Source organism: Carassius gibelio, chromosome A19, assembly GCF_023724105.1.
Source record: "Carassius gibelio isolate Cgi1373 ecotype wild population from Czech Republic chromosome A19, carGib1.2-hapl.c, whole genome shotgun sequence".
Lineage (NCBI taxonomy): Eukaryota > Metazoa > Chordata > Actinopteri > Cypriniformes > Cyprinidae > Carassius > Carassius gibelio.
In genome coordinates this window covers 1,361,137-1,383,479 of record NC_068389.1, presented here as the reverse complement: position 1 = coordinate 1,383,479, position 22,343 = coordinate 1,361,137, and the positions used below count along the sequence as shown (strand labels likewise).

At 38.8% G+C, this 22,343-nt stretch overlaps 24 pseudogenes; all 24 read right to left on the bottom strand.

The window, feature by feature from the left end:
- Positions 1–521: 521 nt before the first annotated feature.
- LOC127936731 (uncharacterized) lies at positions 522–640 on the bottom strand (annotated as a pseudogene).
- Positions 641–1,708: 1,068 nt separating this feature from the next.
- LOC127936545 (uncharacterized) lies at positions 1,709–1,827 on the bottom strand (annotated as a pseudogene).
- Positions 1,828–3,172: 1,345 nt separating this feature from the next.
- Positions 3,173–3,291, bottom strand: LOC127936730 (uncharacterized; annotated as a pseudogene).
- A 1,067-nt stretch (positions 3,292–4,358) lies between these two features.
- On the bottom strand, positions 4,359–4,477 carry LOC127936543 (uncharacterized; annotated as a pseudogene).
- A 781-nt stretch (positions 4,478–5,258) lies between these two features.
- Positions 5,259–5,377, bottom strand: LOC127937241 (uncharacterized; annotated as a pseudogene).
- Positions 5,378–5,888: 511 nt separating this feature from the next.
- LOC127937569 (uncharacterized) lies at positions 5,889–6,007 on the bottom strand (annotated as a pseudogene).
- Positions 6,008–6,652: 645 nt separating this feature from the next.
- Positions 6,653–6,771, bottom strand: LOC127937243 (uncharacterized; annotated as a pseudogene).
- A 640-nt stretch (positions 6,772–7,411) lies between these two features.
- LOC127936373 (uncharacterized) lies at positions 7,412–7,530 on the bottom strand (annotated as a pseudogene).
- A 498-nt stretch (positions 7,531–8,028) lies between these two features.
- On the bottom strand, positions 8,029–8,147 carry LOC127937523 (uncharacterized; annotated as a pseudogene).
- Positions 8,148–8,658: 511 nt separating this feature from the next.
- On the bottom strand, positions 8,659–8,777 carry LOC127937568 (uncharacterized; annotated as a pseudogene).
- Positions 8,778–9,697: 920 nt separating this feature from the next.
- LOC127936908 (uncharacterized) lies at positions 9,698–9,816 on the bottom strand (annotated as a pseudogene).
- A 787-nt stretch (positions 9,817–10,603) lies between these two features.
- On the bottom strand, positions 10,604–10,722 carry LOC127936542 (uncharacterized; annotated as a pseudogene).
- A 782-nt stretch (positions 10,723–11,504) lies between these two features.
- Positions 11,505–11,623, bottom strand: LOC127937240 (uncharacterized; annotated as a pseudogene).
- A 511-nt stretch (positions 11,624–12,134) lies between these two features.
- On the bottom strand, positions 12,135–12,253 carry LOC127937567 (uncharacterized; annotated as a pseudogene).
- A 645-nt stretch (positions 12,254–12,898) lies between these two features.
- LOC127937242 (uncharacterized) lies at positions 12,899–13,017 on the bottom strand (annotated as a pseudogene).
- A 640-nt stretch (positions 13,018–13,657) lies between these two features.
- On the bottom strand, positions 13,658–13,776 carry LOC127936372 (uncharacterized; annotated as a pseudogene).
- A 498-nt stretch (positions 13,777–14,274) lies between these two features.
- LOC127937522 (uncharacterized) lies at positions 14,275–14,393 on the bottom strand (annotated as a pseudogene).
- A 511-nt stretch (positions 14,394–14,904) lies between these two features.
- On the bottom strand, positions 14,905–15,023 carry LOC127937566 (uncharacterized; annotated as a pseudogene).
- Positions 15,024–15,941: 918 nt separating this feature from the next.
- LOC127936907 (uncharacterized) lies at positions 15,942–16,060 on the bottom strand (annotated as a pseudogene).
- Positions 16,061–16,846: 786 nt separating this feature from the next.
- On the bottom strand, positions 16,847–16,965 carry LOC127936199 (uncharacterized; annotated as a pseudogene).
- Positions 16,966–18,029: 1,064 nt separating this feature from the next.
- On the bottom strand, positions 18,030–18,148 carry LOC127936541 (uncharacterized; annotated as a pseudogene).
- Positions 18,149–18,803: 655 nt separating this feature from the next.
- On the bottom strand, positions 18,804–18,922 carry LOC127936910 (uncharacterized; annotated as a pseudogene).
- Positions 18,923–20,764: 1,842 nt separating this feature from the next.
- LOC127937104 (uncharacterized) lies at positions 20,765–20,883 on the bottom strand (annotated as a pseudogene).
- A 500-nt stretch (positions 20,884–21,383) lies between these two features.
- On the bottom strand, positions 21,384–21,501 carry LOC127937591 (uncharacterized; annotated as a pseudogene).
- Positions 21,502–22,343: the final 842 nt, after the last annotated feature.

Sequence of the window (22,343 nt, the reverse complement as noted above, 5' to 3'; positions counted from 1 at the left end):
ATCCAAGTACTAACCAGATCTAAACCTGCTAAGATTCAGAGATCGGGCATTGACTCTTTTTTTTTTTTTTTGCCAGATTATTATATAATTCGTGAAAAATATCCAAAAATTTAAAGCACCTGGTATTCCCAGGCAGTCTCCCATCCATGTACTAACCTGGCGCAAACCTGCTTATATTCAGAGATCGGGCATTGACTCTATTTTTTGCCAAATTTATTATATACTAAGTGAAAAAATTCCAAAAGCTTAAAGCACCTGGTATTCCTTGGCGGTCTCTCATCCAAGTACTAACTAGACCTAAACCTGCTAAAATTCAGTGATCGGGCATTGACTCTTTTTTTTTTTTTGCAAGATTATTATATAATTCGTGAAAAATATCCAAACATTTAAAGCACCTGGTATTCCCAGGCAGTCTCCCATCCATGTACTAAGCTGGCGCAAACCTGCTTATATTCAGAGATCGGGCATTGACTCTAATTTTTTGGCAAAATTATTATATACTGAGTGAAAAATTTCAAAAAAGCTTACAGTACCTGGCATTCCCAGGCGGTCTCCCATCCAGGCACTAACCAGGCCCAAACCTGCTTAGCTTACGAGATCAGACAAGATCAGGCATAGCCAGGCTGGTATGGCCATAAGCGAAGACTGCTGCAAAGAGAAGGCTATTTAAAGATCAGCCAATCTACTCGCCAGTACATTATAAAAGTAGGAAAGAAACCCCAAAAGCTTAAAGCACCTGGTATTCCTAGGCGGTCTCTCATCCAAGTACTAACCTGGCCCAAACCTGCTTATATTCAGAGATCGGGCATTGACTCTATTTTTTGCCAAATTTATTATATACTAAGTGAAAAAATTCCAAAAGCTTAAAGCACCTGGTATTCCTTGGCGGTCTATCATTCAAGTACTAACCAGACCTTAACCTGCTAAGATTCAGAGATCGGGCATTGACTTCTTCTTTTTTTTTTTTTTTTTTTGCAAGATTATTATATAATTCGTGAAAAATATCCAAAAATTTAAAGCACCTGGTATTCCCAGGCAGTCTCCCATCCATGTACTAACCTGGCTCAAACCTGCTTATATTCAGAGATCGGGCATTGACTCTATTTTTTGCCAAATTTATTATATACTAAGTGAAAAAATTCCAAAAGCTTAAAGCACCTGGTATTCCTTGGCGGTCTCTCATCCAAGTACTAACCAGACCTAAACCTGCTAAGATTCAGAGATCGGGCATTGACTCTTTTTTTTTTTTTTTTTTTTTTGCAAGATTATTATATAATTCGTGAAAAATATCCAAAAATTTAAAGCACCTGGTATTCCCAGGCAGTCTCCCATCCATGTACTAACCTGGCGCAAACCTGCTTATATTCAGAGATCGGGCATTGACTCTATTTTTTGCCAAATTTATTATATACTAAGTGAAAAAATTCCAAAAGCTTAAAGCACCTGGTATTCCTTGGCGGTCTCTCATCCAAGTACTAACTAGACCTAAACCTGCTAAAATTCAGAGATCGGGCATTGACTCTTTTTTTTTTTTTGCAAGATTATTATATAATTCGTGAAAAATATCCAAACATTTAAAGCACCTGGTATTCCCAGGCAGTCTCCCATCCATGTACTAACCTGGCGCAAACCTGCTTATATTCAGAGATCGGGCATTGACTCTATTTTTTGGCAAAATTATTATATACTAAGTGAAAAATTTCAAAAAAGCTTAGAGTACCTGGTATTCCCAGGCGGTCTCCCATCCAGGCACTAACCAGGCCCAAACCTGCTTAGCTTACGAGATCAGACAAGATCGGGCATAGCCAGGCTGGTATGGCCATAAGCGAAGACTGCTGCAAAGAGAAGGCTATTTAAAGATCAGCCAATCTACTCGCCAGTACATTATAAAAGTAGGAAAGAAACCCCAAAAGCTTAAAGCACCTGGTATTCCTAGGCGGTCTCTCATCCAAGTACTAACCTGGCCCAAACCTGCTTATATTCAGAGATCGGGCATTGACTCTATTTTTTGCCAAATTTATTATATACTAAGTGAAAAAATTCCAAAAGCTTAAAGCACCTGGTATTCCTTGGCGGTCTATCATTCAATTACTAACCAGACCTTAACCTGCTAAGATTCAGAGATCGGGCATTGACTTCTTCTTTTTTTTTTTTTTGCAAGATTATTATATAATTCGTGAAAAATATCCAAAAATTTAAAGCACCTGGTATTCCCAGGCAGTCTCCCATCCATGTACTAACCTGGCCCAAACCTGCTTATATTCAGAGATCGGGCATTGACTCTATTTTTTGCCAAATTTATTATATACTAAGTGAAAAAATTCCAAAAGCTTAAAGCACCTGGTATTCCTTGGCGGTCTCTCATCCAAGTACTAACCTGACCTAAACCTGCTAAGATTCAGAGATCGGGCATTGACTCTTTTTTTTTTTTTTTTGCCAGATTATTATATAATTCGTGAAAAATATCCAAAAATTTAAAGCACCTGGTATTCCCAGGCAGTCTCCCATCCATGTACTAACCTGGCGCAAACCTGCTTATATTCAGAGATCGGGCATTGACTCTATTTTTTGCCAAATTTATTATATACTAAGTGAAAAAATTCCAAAAGCTTAAAGCACCTGGTATTCCTTGGCGGTCTATCATTCAAGTACTTACCAGACCTTAACCTGCTAAGATTCAGAGATCGGGCATTGACTTCTTCTTTTTTTTTTTTTTTTGCAAGATTATTATATAATTCGTGAAAAATATCCAAAAATTTAAAGCACCTGGTATTCCCAGGCAGTCTCCCATCCATGTACTAACCTGGCCCAAACCTGCTTATATTCAGAGATCGGGCATTGACTCTATTTTTTGCCAAATTTATTATATACTAAGTGAAAAAATTCCAAAAGCTTTAAGCACCTGGTATTCCTAGGCGGTCTTTCAACCAAGTACTAACCAGACCTAAACCTGCTAAGATTCAGAGATCGGGCATTGACTCTTTTTTTTTTTTTTTTTTGCCAGATTATTATATAATTCGTGAAAAATATCCAAAAATTTAAAGCACCTGGTATTCTCAGGCAGTCTCCCATCCATGTACTAACCTGGCGCAAACCTGCTTATATTCAGAGATCGGGCATTGACTCTATTTTTTGGCAAAATTATTATATACTAAGTGAAAAATTTCAAAAAAGCTTACAGTACCTGGCATTCCCAGGCGGTCTCCCATCCAGGCACTAACCAGGCCCAAACCTGCTTAGCTTACGAGATCAGACAAGATCAGGCATAGCCAGGCTGGTATGGCCATAAGCGAAGACTGCTGCAAAGAGAAGGCTATTTAAAGATCAGCCAATCTACTCGCCAGTACATTATAAAAGTAGGAAAGAAACCCCAAAAGCTTAAAGCACCTGGTATTCCTAGGCGGTCTCTCATCCAAGTACTAACCTGGCCCAAACCTGATTATATTCAGAGATCGGGCATTGACTCTATTTTTTGGCAAATTTATTATATACTAAGTGAAAAAATTCCAAAAGCTTAAAGCACCTGGTATTCCTTGGCGGTCTATCATTCAATTACTAACCAGACCTTAACCTGCTAAGATTCAGAGATCGGGCATTGACTTCTTCTTTTTTTTTTTTTTTTTTTTGCAAGATTATTATATAATTCGTGAAAAATATCCAAAAATTTAAAGCACCTGGTATTCCCAGGCAGTCTCCCATCCATGTACTAACCTGGCTCAAACCTGCTTATATTCAGAGATCGGGCATTGACTCTATTTTTTGCCAAATTTATTATATACTAAGTGAAAAAATTCCAAAAGCTTAAAGCACCTGGTATTCCTTGGCGGTCTCTCATCCAAGTACTAACCAGACCTAAACCTGCTAAGATTCAGAGATCGGGCATTGACTCTTTTTTTTTTTTTTTTTTTTGCAAGATTATTATATAATTCGTGAAAAATATCCAAAAATTTAAAGCACCTGGTATTCCCAGGCAGTCTCCCATCCATGTACTAACCTGGCGCAAACCTGCTTATATTCAGAGATCGGGCATTGACTCTATTTTTTGCCAAATTTATTATATACTAAGTGAAAAAATTCCAAAAGCTTAAAGCACCTGGTATTCCTTGGCGGTCTCTCATCCAAGTACTAACTAGACCTAAACCTGCTAAAATTCAGAGATCGGGCATTGACTCTTTTTTTTTTTTTGCAAGATTATTATATAATTCGTGAAAAATATCCAAACATTTAAAGCACCTGGTATTCCCAGGCAGTCTCCCATCCATGTACTAACCTGGCGCAAACCTGCTTATATTCAGAGATCGGGCATTGACTCTATTTTTTGGCAAAATTATTATATACTAAGTGAAAAATTTCAAAAAAGCTTAGAGTACCTGGTATTCCCAGGCGGTCTCCCATCCAGGCACTAACCAGGCCCAAACCTGCTTAGCTTACGAGATCAGACAAGATCGGGCATAGCCAGGCTGGTATGGCCATAAGCAAAGACTGCTGCAAAGAGAAGGCTATTTAAAGATCAGCCAATCTACTCGCCAGTACATTATAAAAGTAGGAAAGAAACCCCAAAAGCTTAAAGCACCTGGTATTCCTAGACGGTCTCTCATCCAAGTACTAACCTGGCCCAAACCTGCTTATATTCAGAGATCGGGCATTGACTCTATTTTTTGGCAAATTTATTATATACTAAGTGAAAAAATTCCAAAAGCTTAAAGCACCTGGTATTCCTTGGCGGTCTATCATTCAATTACTAACCAGACCTTAACCTGCTAAGATTCAGAGATCGGGCATTGACTTCTTCTTTTTTTTTTTTTTGCAAGATTATTATATAATTCGTGAAAAATATCCAAAAATTTAAAGCACCTGGTATTCCCAGGCAGTCTCCCATCCATGTACTAACCTGGCCCAAACCTGCTTATATTCAGAGATCGGGCATTGACTCTATTTTTTGCCAAATTTATTATATACTAAGTGAAAAAATTCCAAAAGCTTAAAGCACCTGGTATTCCTTGGCGGTCTCTCATCCAAGTACTAACCTGACCTAAACCTGCTAAGATTCAGAGATCGGGCATTGACTCTTTTTTTTTTTTTTTTGCAAGATTATTATATAATTCGTGAAAAATATCCAAACATTTAAAGCACCTGGTATTCCCAGGCAGTCTCCCATCCATGTACTAACCTGGCGCAAACCTGCTTATATTCAGAGATCGGGCATTGACTCTATTTTTTGGCAAAATTATTATATACTAAGTGAAAAATTTCAAAAAAGCTTACAGTACCTGGCATTCCCAGGCGGTCTCCCATCCAGGCACTAACCAGGCCCAAACCTGCTTAGCTTACGAGATCAGACAAGATCGGGCATAGCCAGGGTGGTATGGCCAAAAGCGAAGACTGCTGCAAAGAGAAGGCTATTTAAAGATCAGCCAATCTACTCGCCAGTACATTATAAAAGTAGGAAAGAAACCCCAAAAGCTTAAAGCACCTGGTATTCCTAGGCGGTCTCTCATCCAAGTACTAACCTGGCCCAAACCTGCTTATATTCAGAGATCGGGCATTGACTCTATTTTTTGGCAAATTTATTATATACTAAGTGAAAAAATTCCAAAAGCTTAAAGCACCTGGTATTCCTTGGCGGTCTCTCATCCAAGTACTAACCAGACCTAAACCTGCTAAGATTCAGAGATCGGGCATTGACTCTTTTTTTATTTTATTTTTTTTTTTTTGCAAGATTATTATATAATTCGTGAAAAATATCCAAACATTTAAAAGCACCTGGTATTACCAGGCAGTCTCCCATCCATGTACTAACCTGGCGCAAACCTGCTTATATTCAGAGATCGGGCATTGACTCTATTTTTGGGCAAAATTATTATATACTAAGTGAAAAATTTCAAAAAACCTTAGAGTACCTGGTATTCCCAGGCGGTCTCCCATCCAGGCACTAACCAGGCCCAAACCTGCTTAGCTTACGAGATCAGACAAGATCGGGCCTAGCCAGGCTGGTATGGCCATAAGCGAAGACTGCTGCAAAGAGAAGGCTATTTAAAGATCAGCCAATCTACTCGCCAGTACATTATAAAAGTAGGAAAGAAACCCCAAAAGCTTAAAGCACCTGGTATTCCTAGGCGGTCTCTCATCCAAGTACTAACCAGACCTAAACCTGCTAAGATTCAGAGATCGGGCATTGACTCTATTTTTTTTTTTTTTTGCAAGATTATTATATAATTTGTGAAAAATATCCAAAAATTTAAAGCACCTGGTATTCCCAGGCAGTCTCCCATCCATGTACTAACCTGGCCCAAACCTGCTTATATTCAGAGATCGGGCACTGACTCTATTTTTTGCCAAATTTATTATATACTAAGTGAAAAAATTCCAAAAGCTTAAAGCACCTGGTATTGCTTGGCGGTCTCTCATCCAAGTACTAACCAGATCTAAACCTGCTAACATTCAGAGATCGGGCATTGACTCTTTTTTTTTTTTTTTTTGCCAGATTATTATATAATTCGTGAAAAATATCCAAAAATTTAAAGCACCTGGTATTCCCAGGCAGTCTCCCATCCATGTACTAACCTGGCGCAAACCTGCTTATATTCAGAGATCGGGCATTGACTCTATTTTTTGCCAAATTTATTATATACTAAGTGAAAAAATTCAAAAAACCTTAGAGTACCTGGTATTCCCAGGCGGTCTCCCATCCAGGCACTAACCAGGCCCAAACCTGCTTAGCTTACGAGATCAGACAAGATCGGGCATAGCCAGGCTGGTATGGCCATAAGCGAAGACTGCTGCAAAGAGAAGGCTATTTAAAGATCAGCCAATCTACTCGCCAGTACATTATATAAGTAGGAAAGAAACCCCAAAAGCTTAAAGCACCTGGTATTCCTAGGCGGTCTCTCATCCAAGTACTAACCAGACCTAAACCTGCTAAGATTCAGAGATCGGGCATTGACTCTATTTTTTTTTTTTTTGCAAGATTGTTATATAATTTGTGAAAAATATCAAAAAATTTAAAGCACCTGGTATTCCCAGGCAGTCTCCCATCCATGTACTAACCTGGCCCAAACCTGCTTATATTCAGAGATCGGGCATTGACTCTATTTTTTGCCAAATTTATTATATACTAAGTGAAAAAATTCCAAAAGCTTAAAGCACCTGGTATTCCTTGGCGGTCTCTCATCCAAGTACTAACTAGACCTAAACCTGCTAAAATTCAGTGATCGGGCATTGACTCTTTTTTTTTTTTGCAAGATTATTATATAATTCGTGAAAAATATCCAAACATTTAAAGCACCTGGTATTCCCAGGCAGTCTCCCATCCATGTACTAACCTGGCGCAAACCTGCTTATATTCAGAGATCGGGCATTGACTCTAATTTTTTGGCAAAATTATTATATACTAAGTGAAAAATTTCAAAAAAGCTTACAGTACCTGGCATTCCCAGGTGGTCTCCCATCCAGGCACTAACCAGGCCCAAACCTGCTTAGCTTACGAGATCAGACAAGATCAGGCATAGCCAGGCTGGTATGGCCATAAGCGAAGACTGCTGCAAAGAGAAGGCTATTTAAAGATCAGCCAATCTACTCGCCAGTACATTATAAAAGTAGGAAAGAAACCCCAAAAGCTTAAAGCACCTGGTATTCCTAGGCGGTCTCTCATCCAAGTACTAACCTGGCCCAAACCTGCTTATATTCAGAGATCGGGCATTGACTCTATTTTTTGGCAAATTTATTATATACTAAGTGAAAAAATTCCAAAAGCTTAAAGCACCTGGTATTCCTTGGCGGTCTCTCATCCAAGTACTAACCAGACCTAAACCTGCTAAGATTCAGAGATCGGGCATTGACTCTTTTTTTTTTTTTTGCAAGATTATAATATAATTCGTGAAAAATATCCAAACATTTAAAGCACCTGGTATTCCCAGGCAGTCTCCCGTCCATGTACTAACCTGGCGCAAACCTGCTTATATTCAGAGATCGGGCATTGACTCTATTTTTTGGCAAAATTATTATATACTAAGTGAAAAATTTCAAAAAACCTTAGAGTACCTGGTATTCCCAGTCGGTCTCCCATCCAGGCACTAACCAGGCCCAAACCTGCTTAGCTTACGAGATCAGACAAGATCGGGCATAGCCAGGCTGGTATGGCCATAAGCGAAGACTGCTGCAAAGAGAAGGCTATTTAAAGATCAGCCAATCTACTCGCCAGTACATTATAAAAGTAGGAAAGAAACCCCAAAAGCTTAAAGCACCTGGTATTCCTAGGCGGTCTCTCATCCAAGTACTAACCTGGCCCAAACCTGCTTATATTCAGAGATCGGGCATTGACTCTATTTTTTGGCAAATTTATTATATACTAAGTGAAAAAATTCCAAAAGCTTAAAGCACCTGGTATTCCTTGGCGGTCTCTCATCCAAGTACTAACCAGACCTAAACCTGCTAAGATTCAGAGATCGGGCATTGACTCTTTTTTTATTTTATTTTTTTTTTTTTGCAAGATTATTATATAATTCGTGAAAAATATCCAAACATTTAAAAGCACCTGGTATTACCAGGCAGTCTCCCATCCATGTACTAACCTGGCGCAAACCTGCTTATATTCAGAGATCGGGCATTGACTCTATTTTTGGGCAAAATTATTATATACTAAGTGAAAAATTTCAAAAAACCTTAGAGTACCTGGTATTCCCAGGCGGTCTCCCATCCAGGCACTAACCAGGCCCAAACCTGCTTAGCTTACGAGATCAGACAAGATCGGGCCTAGCCAGGCTGGTATGGCCATAAGCGAAGACTGCTGCAAAGAGAAGGCTATTTAAAGATCAGCCAATCTACTCGCCAGTACATTATAAAAGTAGGAAAGAAACCCCAAAAGCTTAAAGCACCTGGTATTCCTAGGCGGTCTCTCATCCAAGTACTAACCAGACCTAAACCTGCTAAGATTCAGAGATCGGGCATTGACTCTATTTTTTTTTTTTTTGCAAGATTATTATATAATTTGTGAAAAATATCCAAAAATTTAAAGCACCTGGTATTCCCAGGCAGTCTCCCATCCATGTACTAACCTGGCCCAAACCTGCTTATATTCAGAGATCGGGCACTGACTCTATTTTTTGCCAAATTTATTATATACTAAGTGAAAAAATTCCAAAAGCTTAAAGCACCTGGTATTGCTTGGCGGTCTCTCATCCAAGTACTAACCAGATCTAAACCTGCTAACATTCAGAGATCGGGCATTGACTCTTTTTTTTTTTTTTTTTGCCAGATTATTATATAATTCGTGAAAAATATCCAAAAATTTAAAGCACCTGGTATTCCCAGGCAGTCTCCCATCCATGTACTAACCTGGCGCAAACCTGCTTATATTCAGAGATCGGGCATTGACTCTATTTTTTGCCAAATTTATTATATACTAAGTGAAAAAATTCCAAAAGCTTAAAGCACCTGGTATTCCTTGGCGGTCTCTCATCCAAGTACTAACTAGACCTAAACCTGCTAAAATTCAGAGATCGGGCATTGACTCTTTTTTTTTTTTTGCAAGATTATTATATAATTCGTGAAAAATATCCAAACATTTAAAGCACCTGGTATTCCCAGGCAGTCTCCCATCCATGTACTAACCTGGCGCAAACCTGCTTATATTCAGAGATCGGGCATTGACTCTATTTTTTGGCAAAATTATTATATACTAAGTGAAAAATTTCAAAAAAGCTTAGAGTACCTGGTATTCCCAGGCGGTCTCCCATCCTGGCACTAAACAGGCCCAAACCTGCTTAGCTTACGAGATCAGACAAGATCGGGCATAGCCAGGCTGGTATGGCCATAAGCGAAGACTGCTGCAAAGAGAAGGCTATTTAAAGATCAGCCAATCTACTCGCCAGTACATTATAAAAGAAGGAAAGAAACCCCAAAAGCTTAAAGCACCTGGTATTCCTAGGCGGTCTCTCATCCAAGTACTAACCTGGCCCAAACCTGCTTATATTCAGAGATCGGGCATTGACTCTATTTTTTGCCAAATTTATTATATACTAAGTGAAAAAATTCCAAAAGCTTAAAGCACCTGGTATTCCTTGGCGGTCTATCATTCAATTACTAACCAGACCTTAACCTGCTAAGATTCAGAGATCGGGCATTGACTTCTTCTTTTTTTTTTTTTTTTTTTTTTGCAAGATTATTATATAATTCGTGAAAAATATCCAAAAATTTAAAGCACCTGGTATTCCCAGGCAGTCTCCCATCCATGTACTAACCTGGCCCAAACCTGCTTATATTCAGAGATCGGGCATTGACTCTATTTTTGGCCAAATTTATTATATACTAAGTGAAAAAATTCCAAAAGCTTAAAGCACCTGGTATTCCTTGGCGGTCTCTAATCCAAGTACTAACCAGACCTAAACCTGCTAAGATTCAGAGATCGGGCATTGACTCTTTTTTTTTTTTTTGCAAGATTATTATATAATTCGTGAAAAATATCCAAACATTTAAAGCACCTGGTATTCCCAGGCAGTCTCCCATCCATGTACTAACCTGGCGCAAACCTGCTTATATTCAGAGATCGGGCATTGACTCTATTTTTTGGCAAAATTATTATATACTAAGTGAAAAATTTCAAAAAAGCTTAGAGTACCTGGTATTCCCAGGCGGTCTCCCATCCAGGCACTAACCAGGCCCAAACCTGCTTAGCTTACGAGATCAGACAAGATCGGGCATAGCCAGGCTGGTATGGCCATAAGCAAAGACTGCTGCAAAGAGAAGGCTATTTAAAGATCAGCCAATCTACTCGCCAGTACATTATAAAAGTAGGAAAGAAACCCCAAAAGCTTAAAGCACCTGGTATTCCTAGACGGTCTCTCATCCAAGTACTAACCTGGCCCAAACCTGCTTATATTCAGAGATCGGGCATTGACTCTATTTTTTGGCAAATTTATTATATACTAAGTGAAAAAATTCCAAAAGCTTAAAGCACCTGGTATTCCTTGGCGGTCTATCATTCAATTACTAACCAGACCTTAACCTGCTAAGATTCAGAGATCGGGCATTGACTTCTTCTTTTTTTTTTTTTTGCAAGATTATTATATAATTCGTGAAAAATATCCAAAAATTTAAAGCACCTGGTATTCCCAGGCAGTCTCCCATCCATGTACTAACCTGGCCCAAACCTGCTTATATTCAGAGATCGGGCATTGACTCTATTTTTTGCCAAATTTATTATATACTAAGTGAAAAAATTCCAAAAGCTTAAAGCACCTGGTATTCCTTGGCGGTCTCTCATCCAAGTACTAACCTGACCTAAACCTGCTAAGATTCAGAGATCGGGCATTGACTCTTTTTTTTTTTTTTTTTGCAAGATTATTATATAATTCGTGAAAAATATCCAAACATTTAAAGCACCTGGTATTCCCAGGCAGTCTCCCATCCATGTACTAACCTGGCGCAAACCTGCTTATATTCAGAGATCGGGCATTGACTCTATTTTTTGGCAAAATTATTATATACTAAGTGAAAAATTTCAAAAAAGCTTACAGTACCTGGCATTCCCAGGCGGTCTCCCATCCAGGCACTAACCAGGCCCAAACCTGCTTAGCTTACGAGATCAGACAAGATCGGGCATAGCCAGGGTGGTATGGCCAAAAGCGAAGACTGCTGCAAAGAGAAGGCTATTTAAAGATCAGCCAATCTACTCGCCAGTACATTATAAAAGTAGGAAAGAAACCCCAAAAGCTTAAAGCACCTGGTATTCCTAGGCGGTCTCTCATCCAAGTACTAACCTGGCCCAAACCTGCTTATATTCAGAGATCGGGCATTGACTCTATTTTTTGGCAAATTTATTATATACTAAGTGAAAAAATTCCAAAAGCTTAAAGCACCTGGTATTCCTTGGCGGTCTCTCATCCAAGTACTAACCAGACCTAAACCTGCTAAGATTCAGAGATCGGGCATTGACTCTTTTTTTATTTTATTTTTTTTTTTTTGCAAGATTATTATATAATTCGTGAAAAATATCCAAACATTTAAAAGCACCTGGTATTACCAGGCAGTCTCCCATCCATGTACTAACCTGGCGCAAACCTGCTTATATTCAGAGATCGGGCATTGACTCTATTTTTGGGCAAAATTATTATATACTAAGTGAAAAATTTCAAAAAACCTTAGAGTACCTGGTATTCCCAGGCGGTCTCCCATCCAGGCACTAACCAGGCCCAAACCTGCTTAGCTTACGAGATCAGACAAGATCGGGCCTAGCCAGGCTGGTATGGCCATAAGCGAAGACTGCTGCAAAGAGAAGGCTATTTAAAGATCAGCCAATCTACTCGCCAGTACATTATAAAAGTAGGAAAGAAACCCCAAAAGCTTAAAGCACCTGGTATTCCTAGGCGGTCTCTCATCCAAGTACTAACCAGACCTAAACCTGCTAAGATTCAGAGATCGGGCATTGACTCTATTTTTTTTTTTTTTTGCAAGATTATTATATAATTTGTGAAAAATATCCAAAAATTTAAAGCACCTGGTATTCCCAGGCAGTCTCCCATCCATGTACTAACCTGGCCCAAACCTGCTTATATTCAGAGATCGGGCACTGACTCTATTTTTTGCCAAATTTATTATATACTAAGTGAAAAAATTCCAAAAGCTTAAAGCACCTGGTATTGCTTGGCGGTCTCTCATCCAAGTACTAACCAGATCTAAACCTGCTAACATTCAGAGATCGGGCATTGACTCTTTTTTTTTTTTTTTTTGCCAGATTATTATATAATTCGTGAAAAATATCCAAAAATTTAAAGCACCTGGTATTCCCAGGCAGTCTCCCATCCATGTACTAACCTGGCGCAAACCTGCTTATATTCAGAGATCGGGCATTGACTCTATTTTTTGCCAAATTTATTATATACTAAGTGAAAAAATTCAAAAAACCTTAGAGTACCTGGTATTCCCAGGCGGTCTCCCATCCAGGCACTAACCAGGCCCAAACCTGCTTAGCTTACGAGATCAGACAAGATCGGGCATAGCCAGGCTGGTATGGCCATAAGCGAAGACTGCTGCAAAGAGAAGGCTATTTAAAGATCAGCCAATCTACTCGCCAGTACATTATATAAGTAGGAAAGAAACCCCAAAAGCTTAAAGCACCTGGTATTCCTAGGCGGTCTCTCATCCAAGTACTAACCAGACCTAAACCTGCTAAGATTCAGAGATCGGGCATTGACTCTATTTTTTTTTTTTTTGCAAGATTGTTATATAATTTGTGAAAAATATCAAAAAATTTAAAGCACCTGGTATTCCCAGGCAGTCTCCCATCCATGTACTAACCTGGCCCAAACCTGCTTATATTCAGAGATCGGGCATTGACTCTATTTTTTGCCAAATTTATTATATACTAAGTGAAAAAATTCCAAAAGCTTAAAGCACCTGGTATTCCTTGGCGGTCTCTCATCCAAGTACTAACTAGACCTAAACCTGCTAAAATTCAGTGATCGGGCATTGACTCTTTTTTTTTTTTGCAAGATTATTATATAATTCGTGAAAAATATCCAAACATTTAAAGCACCTGGTATTCCCAGGCAGTCTCCCATCCATGTACTAACCTGGCGCAAACCTGCTTATATTCAGAGATCGGGCATTGACTCTAATTTTTTGGCAAAATTATTATATACTAAGTGAAAAATTTCAAAAAAGCTTACAGTACCTGGCATTCCCAGGTGGTCTCCCATCCAGGCACTAACCAGGCCCAAACCTGCTTAGCTTACGAGATCAGACAAGATCAGGCATAGCCAGGCTGGTATGGCCATAAGCGAAGACTGCTGCAAAGAGAAGGCTATTTAAAGATCAGCCAATCTACTCGCCAGTACATTATAAAAGTAGGAAAGAAACCCCAAAAGCTTAAAGCACCTGGTATTCCTAGGCGGTCTCTCATCCAAGTACTAACCTGGCCCAAACCTGCTTATATTCAGAGATCGGGCATTGACTCTATTTTTTGGCAAATTTATTATATACTAAGTGAAAAAATTCCAAAAGCTTAAAGCACCTGGTATTCCTTGGCGGTCTCTCATCCAAGTACTAACCAGACCTAAACCTGCTAAGATTCAGAGATCGGGCATTGACTCTTTTTTTTTTTTTTGCAAGATTATAATATAATTCGTGAAAAATATCCAAACATTTAAAGCACCTGGTATTCCCAGGCAGTCTCCCGTCCATGTACTAACCTGGCGCAAACCTGCTTATATTCAGAGATCGGGCATTGACTCTATTTTTTGGCAAAATTATTATATACTAAGTGAAAAATTTCAAAAAACCTTAGAGTACCTGGTATTCCCAGTCGGTCTCCCATCCAGGCACTAACCAGGCCCAAACCTGCTTAGCTTACGAGATCAGACAAGATCGGGCATAGCCAGGCTGGTATGGCCATAAGCGAAGACTGCTGCAAAGAGAAGGCTATTTAAAGATCAGCCAATCTACTCGCCAGTACATTATAAAAGTAGGAAAGAAACCCCAAAAGCTTAAAGCACCTGGTATTCCTAGGCGGTCTCTCATCCAAGTACTAACCTGGCCCAAACCTGCTTATATTCAGAGATCGGGCATTGACTCTATTTTTTGGCAAATTTATTATATACTAAGTGAAAAAATTCCAAAAGCTTAAAGCACCTGGTATTCCTTGGCGGTCTCTCATCCAAGTACTAACCAGACCTAAACCTGCTAAGATTCAGAGATCGGGCATTGACTCTTTTTTTATTTTATTTTTTTTTTTTTGCAAGATTATTATATAATTCGTGAAAAATATCCAAACATTTAAAAGCACCTGGTATTACCAGGCAGTCTCCCATCCATGTACTAACCTGGCGCAAACCTGCTTATATTCAGAGATCGGGCATTGACTCTATTTTTGGGCAAAATTATTATATACTAAGTGAAAAATTTCAAAAAACCTTAGAGTACCTGGTATTCCCAGGCGGTCTCCCATCCAGGCACTAACCAGGCCCAAACCTGCTTAGCTTACGAGATCAGACAAGATCGGGCCTAGCCAGGCTGGTATGGCCATAAGCGAAGACTGCTGCAAAGAGAAGGCTATTTAAAGATCAGCCAATCTACTCGCCAGTACATTATAAAAGTAGGAAAGAAACCCCAAAAGCTTAAAGCACCTGGTATTCCTAGGCGGTCTCTCATCCAAGTACTAACCAGACCTAAACCTGCTAAGATTCAGAGATCGGGCATTGACTCTATTTTTTTTTTTTTGCAAGATTATTATATAATTTGTGAAAAATATCCAAAAATTTAAAGCACCTGGTATTCCCAGGCAGTCTCCCATCCATGTACTAACCTGGCCCAAACCTGCTTATATTCAGAGATCGGGCACTGACTCTATTTTTTGCCAAATTTATTATATACTAAGTGAAAAAATTCCAAAAGCTTAAAGCACCTGGTATTGCTTGGCGGTCTCTCATCCAAGTACTAACCAGATCTAAACCTGCTAACATTCAGAGATCGGGCATTGACTCTTTTTTTTTTTTTTTTGCCAGATTATTATATAATTCGTGAAAAATATCCAAAAATTTAAAGCACCTGGTATTCCCAGGCAGTCTCCCATCCATGTACTAACCTGGCGCAAACCTGCTTATATTCAGAGATCGGGCATTGACTCTATTTTTTGCCAAATTTATTATATACTAAGTGAAAAAATTCCAAAAGCTTAAAGCACCTGGTATTCCTTGGCGGTCTCTCATCCAAGTACTAACTAGACCTAAACCTGCTAAAATTCAGAGATCGGGCATTGACTCTTTTTTTTTTTTTGCAAGATTATTATATAATTCGTGAAAAATATCCAAACATTTAAAGCACCTGGTATTCCCAGGCAGTCTCCCATCCATGTACTAACCTGGCGCAAACCTGCTTATATTCAGAGATCGGGCATTGACTCTATTTTTTGGCAAAATTATTATATACTAAGTGAAAAATTTCAAAAAAGCTTAGAGTACCTGGTATTCCCAGGCGGTCTCCCATCCTGGCACTAAACAGGCCCAAACCTGCTTAGCTTACGAGATCAGACAAGATCGGGCATAGCCAGGCTGGTATGGCCATAAGCGAAGACTGCTGCAAAGAGAAGGCTATTTAAAGATCAGCCAATCTACTCGCCAGTACATTATAAAAGAAGGAAAGAAACCCCAAAAGCTTAAAGCACCTGGTATTCCTAGGCGGTCTCTCATCCAAGTACTAACCTGGCCCAAACCTGCTTATATTCAGAGATCGGGCATTGACTCTATTTTTTGCCAAATTTATTATATACTAAGTGAAAAAATTCCAAAAGCTTAAAGCACCTGGTATTCCTTGGCGGTCTATCATTCAATTACTAACCAGACCTTAACCTGCTAAGATTCAGAGATCGGGCATTGACTTCTTCTTTTTTTTTTTTTTTTTTTTTGCAAGATTATTATATAATTCGTGAAAAATATCCAAAAATTTAAAGCACCTGGTATTCCCAGGCAGTCTCCCATCCATGTACTAACCTGGCCCAAACCTGCTTATATTCAGAGATCGGGCATTGACTCTATTTTTGGCCAAATTTATTATATACTAAGTGAAAAAATTCCAAAAGCTTAAAGCACCTGGTATTCCTTGGCGGTCTCTAATCCAAGTACTAACCAGACCTAAACCTGCTAAGATTCAGAGATCGGGCATTGACTCTTTTTTTTTTTTTTGCAAGATTATTATATAATTCGTGAAAAATATCCAAACATTTAAAGCACCTGGTATTCCCAGGCAGTCTCCCATCCATGTACTAACCTGGCGCAAACCTGCTTATATTCAGAGATCGGGCATTGACTCTATTTTTTGGCAAAATTATTATATACTAAGTGAAAAATTTCAAAAAAGCTTACAGTACCTGGCATTCCCAGGCGGTCTCCCATCCAGGCACTAACCAGGCCCAAACCTGCTTAGCTTACGAGATCAGACAAGATCGGGCATAGCCAGGCTGGTATGGCCATAAGCGAAGACTGCTGCAAAGAGAAGGCTATTTAAAGATCAGCCAATCTACTCGCCAGTACATTATAAAAGTAGGAAAGAAACCCCAAAAGCTTAAAGCACCTGGTATTCCTAGGCGGTCTCTCATCCAAGTACTAACCTGGCCCAAACCTGCTTATATTCAGAGATCGGGCATTGACTCTATTTTTTGCCAAATTTATTATATACTAAGTGAAAAAAATCCAAAAGCTTAAAGCACCTGGTATTCCTTGGCGGTCTATCATTCAAGTACTAACCAGACCTTAACCTGCTAACATTCAGAGATCGGGCATTGACTTCTTCTTTTTTTTTTTTTTTTTTTGCAAGATTATTATATAATTCGTGAAAAATATCCAAAAATTTAAAGCACCTGGTATTCCCAGGCAGTCTCCCATCCATGTACTAACCTGGCCCAAACCTGCTTATATTCAGAGATCGGGCATTGACTCTATTTTTTGCCAAATTTATTATATACTAAGTGAAAAAATTCCAAAAGCTTTAAGCACCTGGTATTCCTAGGCGGTCTTTCAACCAAGTACTAACCAGACCTAAACCTGCTAAGATTCAGAGATCGGGCATTGACTCTTTTTTTTTTTTTTTGCCAGATTATTATATAATTCGTGAAAAATATCCAAAAATTTAAAGCACCTGGTATTCCCAGGCAGTCTCCCATCCATGTACTAACCTGGCGCAAACCTGCTTATATTCAGAGATCGGGCATTGACTCTATTTTTTGCCAAATTTATTATATACTAAGTGAAAAAATTCCAAAAGCTTAAAGCACCTGGTATTCCTTGGCGGTCTCTCATCCAAGTACTAACTAGACCTAAACCTGCTAAAATTCAGAGATCGGGCATTGACTCTTTTTTTTTTTTTTTTGCAAGATTATTATATAATTCGTGAAAAATATCCAAACATTTAAAGCACATGGTATTCCCAGGCAGTCTCCCATCCATGTACTAACCTGGCGCAAACCTGCTTATATTCAGAGATCGGGCATTGACTCTATTTTTTGGCAAAATTATTATATACTAAGTGAAAAATTTCAAAAAAGCTTAGAGTACCTGGTATTCCCAGGCGGTCTCCCATCCAGGCACTAACCAGGCCCAAACCTGCTTAGCTTACGAGATCAGACAAGATCGGGCATAGCCAGGCTGGTATGGCCATAAGCGAATACTGCTGCAAAGAGAAGGCTATTTAAAGATCAGCCAATCTACTCGCCAGTACATTATAAAAGTAGGAAAGAAACCCCAAAAGCTTAAAGCACCTGGTATTCCTAGGCGGTCTCTCATCCAAGTACTAACCTGGCCCAAACCTGCTTATATTCAGAGATCGGGCATTGACTCTATTTTTTGGCAAATTTATTATATACTAAGTGAAAAAATTCCAAAAGCTTAAAGCACCTGGTATTCCTTGGCGGTCTATCATTCAATTACTAACCAGACCTTAACCTGCTAAGATTCAGAGATCGGGCATTGACTTCTTCTTTTTTTTTTTTTTTTTGCAAGATTATTATATAATTCGTGAAAAATATCCAAAAATTTAAAGCACCTGGTATTCCCATGCAGTCTCCCATCCATGTACTAACCTGGCTCAAACCTGCTTATATTCAGAGATCGGGCATTGACTCTATTTTTTGCCAAATTTATTATATACTAAGTGAAAAAATTCCAAAAGCTTAAAGCACCTGGTATTCCTTGGCGGTCTCTCATCCAAGTACTAACCAGACCTAAACCTGCTAAGATTCAGAGATCGGGCATTGACTCTTTTTTTTTTTTTTTTTTTTTTGGCAAAATTATTATATACTAAGTGAAAAATTTCAAAAAAGCTTACAGTACCTGGCATTCCCAGGCGGTCTCCCATCCAGGCACTAACCAGGCCCAAACCTGCTTAGCTTACGAGATCAGACAAGATCGGTCATAGCCAGGCTGGTATGGCCATAAGCGAAGACTGCTGCAAAGAGAAGGCTATTTAAAGATCAGCCAATCTACTCGCCAGTACATTATAAAAGTAGGAAAGAAACCCCAAAAGCTTAAAGCACCTGGTATTCCTAGGCGGTCTCTCATCCAAGTACTAACCTGGCCCAAACCTGCTTATATTCAGAGATCGGGCATTGACTCTATTTTTTGCCAAATTTATTATATACTAAGTGAAAAAATTCCAAAAGCTTAAAGCACCTGGTATTCCTTGGCGGTCTATCATTCAAGTACTAACCAGACCTTAACCTGCTAAGATTCAGAGATCGGGCATTGACTTCTTCTTTTTTTTTTTTTTTTTTCAAGATTATTATATAATTCGTGAAAAATATCCAAAAATGTAAAGCACCTGGTATTCCCAGGCAGTCTCCCATCCATGTACTAACCTGGCCCAAACCTGCTTATATTCAGAGATCGGGCATTGACTCTATTTTTTGCCAAATTTATTATATACTAAGTGAAAAAATTCCAAAAGCTTTAAGCACCTGGTATTCCTAGGCGGTCTTTCAACCAAGTACTAACCAGACCTAAACCTGCTAAGATTCAGAGATCGGGCATTGACTCTTTTTTTTTTTTTTGCCAGATTATTATATAATTCGTGAAAAATATCCAAAAATGTAAAGCACCTGGTATTCCCAGGCAGTCTCCCATCCATGTACTAACCTGGCGCAAACCTGCTTATATTCAGAGATCGGGCATTGACTCTATTTTTTGCCAAATTTATTATATACTAAGTGAAAAAATTCCAAAAGCTTAAAGCACCTGGTATTCCTTGGCGGTCTCTCATCCAAGTACTAACTAGACCTAAACCTGCTAAAATTCAGAGATCGGGCATTGACTCTTTTTTTTTTTTTTTTTTTTTTTTTTTTGCAAGATTATTATATAATTCGTGAAAAATATCCAAACATTTAAAGCACCTGGTATTCCCAGGCAAATTTATTATATACTAAGTGAAAAAATTCCAAAAGCTTAAAGCACCTGGTATTCCTTGGCGGTCTATCATTCAATTACTAACCAGACCTTATCCTGCTAAGATTCAGAGATCGGGCATTGACTTCTTCTTTTTTTTTTTTTTTTGCAAGATTATTATATAATTCGTGAAAAATATCCAAAAATTTAAAGCACCTGGTATTCCCAGGCAGTCTCCCATCCATGTACTAACCTGGCTCAAACCTGCTTATATTCAGAGATCGGGCATTGACTCTATTTTTTGCCAAATTTATTATATACTAAGTGAAAAAATTCCAAAAGCTTAAAGCACCTGGTATTCCTTGGCGGTCTCTCATCCAAGTACTAACCAGACCTAAACCTGCTAAGATTCAGAGATCGGGCATTGACTCTTTTTTTTTTTTTTTTTTTTTGCAAGATTATTATATAATTCGTGAAAAATATCCAAAAATTTAAAGCACCTGGTATTCCCAGGCAGTCTCCCATCCATGTACTAACCTGGCGCAAACCTGCTTATATTCAGAGATCGGGCATTGACTCTATTTTTTGCCAAATTTATTATATACTAAGTGAAAAAATTCCAAAAGCTTAAAGCACCTGGTATTCCTTGGCGGTCTCTCATCCAAGTACTAACTAGACCTAAACCTGCTAAAATTCAGAGATCAGGCATTGACTCTTTTTTTTTTTTTTGCAAGATTATTATATAATTCGTGAAAAATATCCAAACATTTAAAGCACCTGGTATTCCCAGGCAGTCTCCCATCCATGTACTAACCTGGCGCAAACCTGCTTATATTCAGAGATCGGGCATTGACTCTATTTTTTGGCAAAATTATTATATACTAAGTGAAAAATTTCAAAAAAGCTTAGAGTACCTGGTATTCCCAGGCGGTCTCCCATCCAGGCACTAACCAGGCCCAAACCTGCTTAGCTTACGAGATCAGACAAGATCAGGCATAGCCAGGCTGGTATGGCCATAAGCGAAGACTGCTGCAAAGAGAAGGCTATTTAAAGATCAGCCAATCTACTCGCCAGTACATTATAAAAGTAGGAAAGAAACCCCAAAAGCTTAAAGCACCTGGTATTCCTAGGCGGTCTCTCATCCAAGTACTAACCTGGCCCAAACCTGCTTATATTCAGAGATCGGGCATTGACTCTATTTTTTGCCAAATTTATTATATACTAAGTGAAAAAATTCCAAAAGCTTAAAGCACCTGGTATTCCTTGGCGGTCTCTCATCCAAGTACTAACCTGACCTAAACCTGCTAAGATTCAGAGATCGGGCATTGACTCTTTTTTTTTTTTTTTTGCAAGATTATTATATAATTCGTGAAAAATATCCAAACATTTAAAGCACCTGGTATTCCCAGGCAGTCTCCCATCCATGTACTAACCTGGCGCAAACCTGCTTATATTCAGAGATCGGGCATTGACTCTATTTTTGGGCAAAATTATTATATACTAAGTGAAAAATTTCAAAAAACCTTAGAGTACCTGTATTCCCAGGCGGTCTCCCATCCAGGCACTAACCAGGCCCAAACCTGCTTAGCTTACGAGATCAGACAAGATCGGGCATAGCCAGGCTGGTATGGCCATAAGCGAAGACTGCTGCAAAGAGAAGGCTATTTAAAGATCAGCCAATCTACTCGCCAGTACATTATAAAAGTAGGAAAGAAACCCCAAAAGCTTAAAGCACCTGGTATTCCTAGGCGGTCTCTCATCCAAGTACTAACCAGACCTAAACCTGCTAAGATTCAGAGATCGGGCATTGACTCTATTTTTTTTTTTTTTTTGCAAGATTATTATATAATTTGTGAAAAATATCCAAAAATTTAAAGCACCTGGTATTCCCAGGCAGTCTCCCATCCATGTACTAACCTGGCCCAAACCTGCTTATATTCAGAGATCGGGCACTGACTCTATTTTTTGCCAAATTTATTATATACTAAGTGAAAAAATTCCAAAAGCTTAAAGCACCTGGTATTGCTTGGCGGTCTCTCATCCAAGTACTAACCAGATCTAAACCTGCTAACATTCAGAGATCGGGCATTGACTCTTTTTTTTTTTTTTTTGCCAGATTATTATATAATTCGTGAAAAATATCCAAAAATTTAAAGCACCTGGTATTCCCAGGCAGTCTCCCATCCATGTACTAACCTGGCGCAAACCTGCTTATATTCAGAGATCGGGCATTGACTCTATTTTTTGCCAAATTTATTATATACTAAGTGAAAAAATTCCAAAAGCTTAAAGCACCTGGTATTCCTTGGCGGTCTCTCATCCAAGTACTAACTAGACCTAAACCTGCTAAAATTCAGTGATCGGGCATTGACTCTTTTTTTTTTTTTTGCAAGATTATTATATAATTCGTGAAAAATATCCAAACATTTAAAGCACCTGGTATTCCCAGGCAGTCTCCCATCCATGTACTAACCTGGCGCA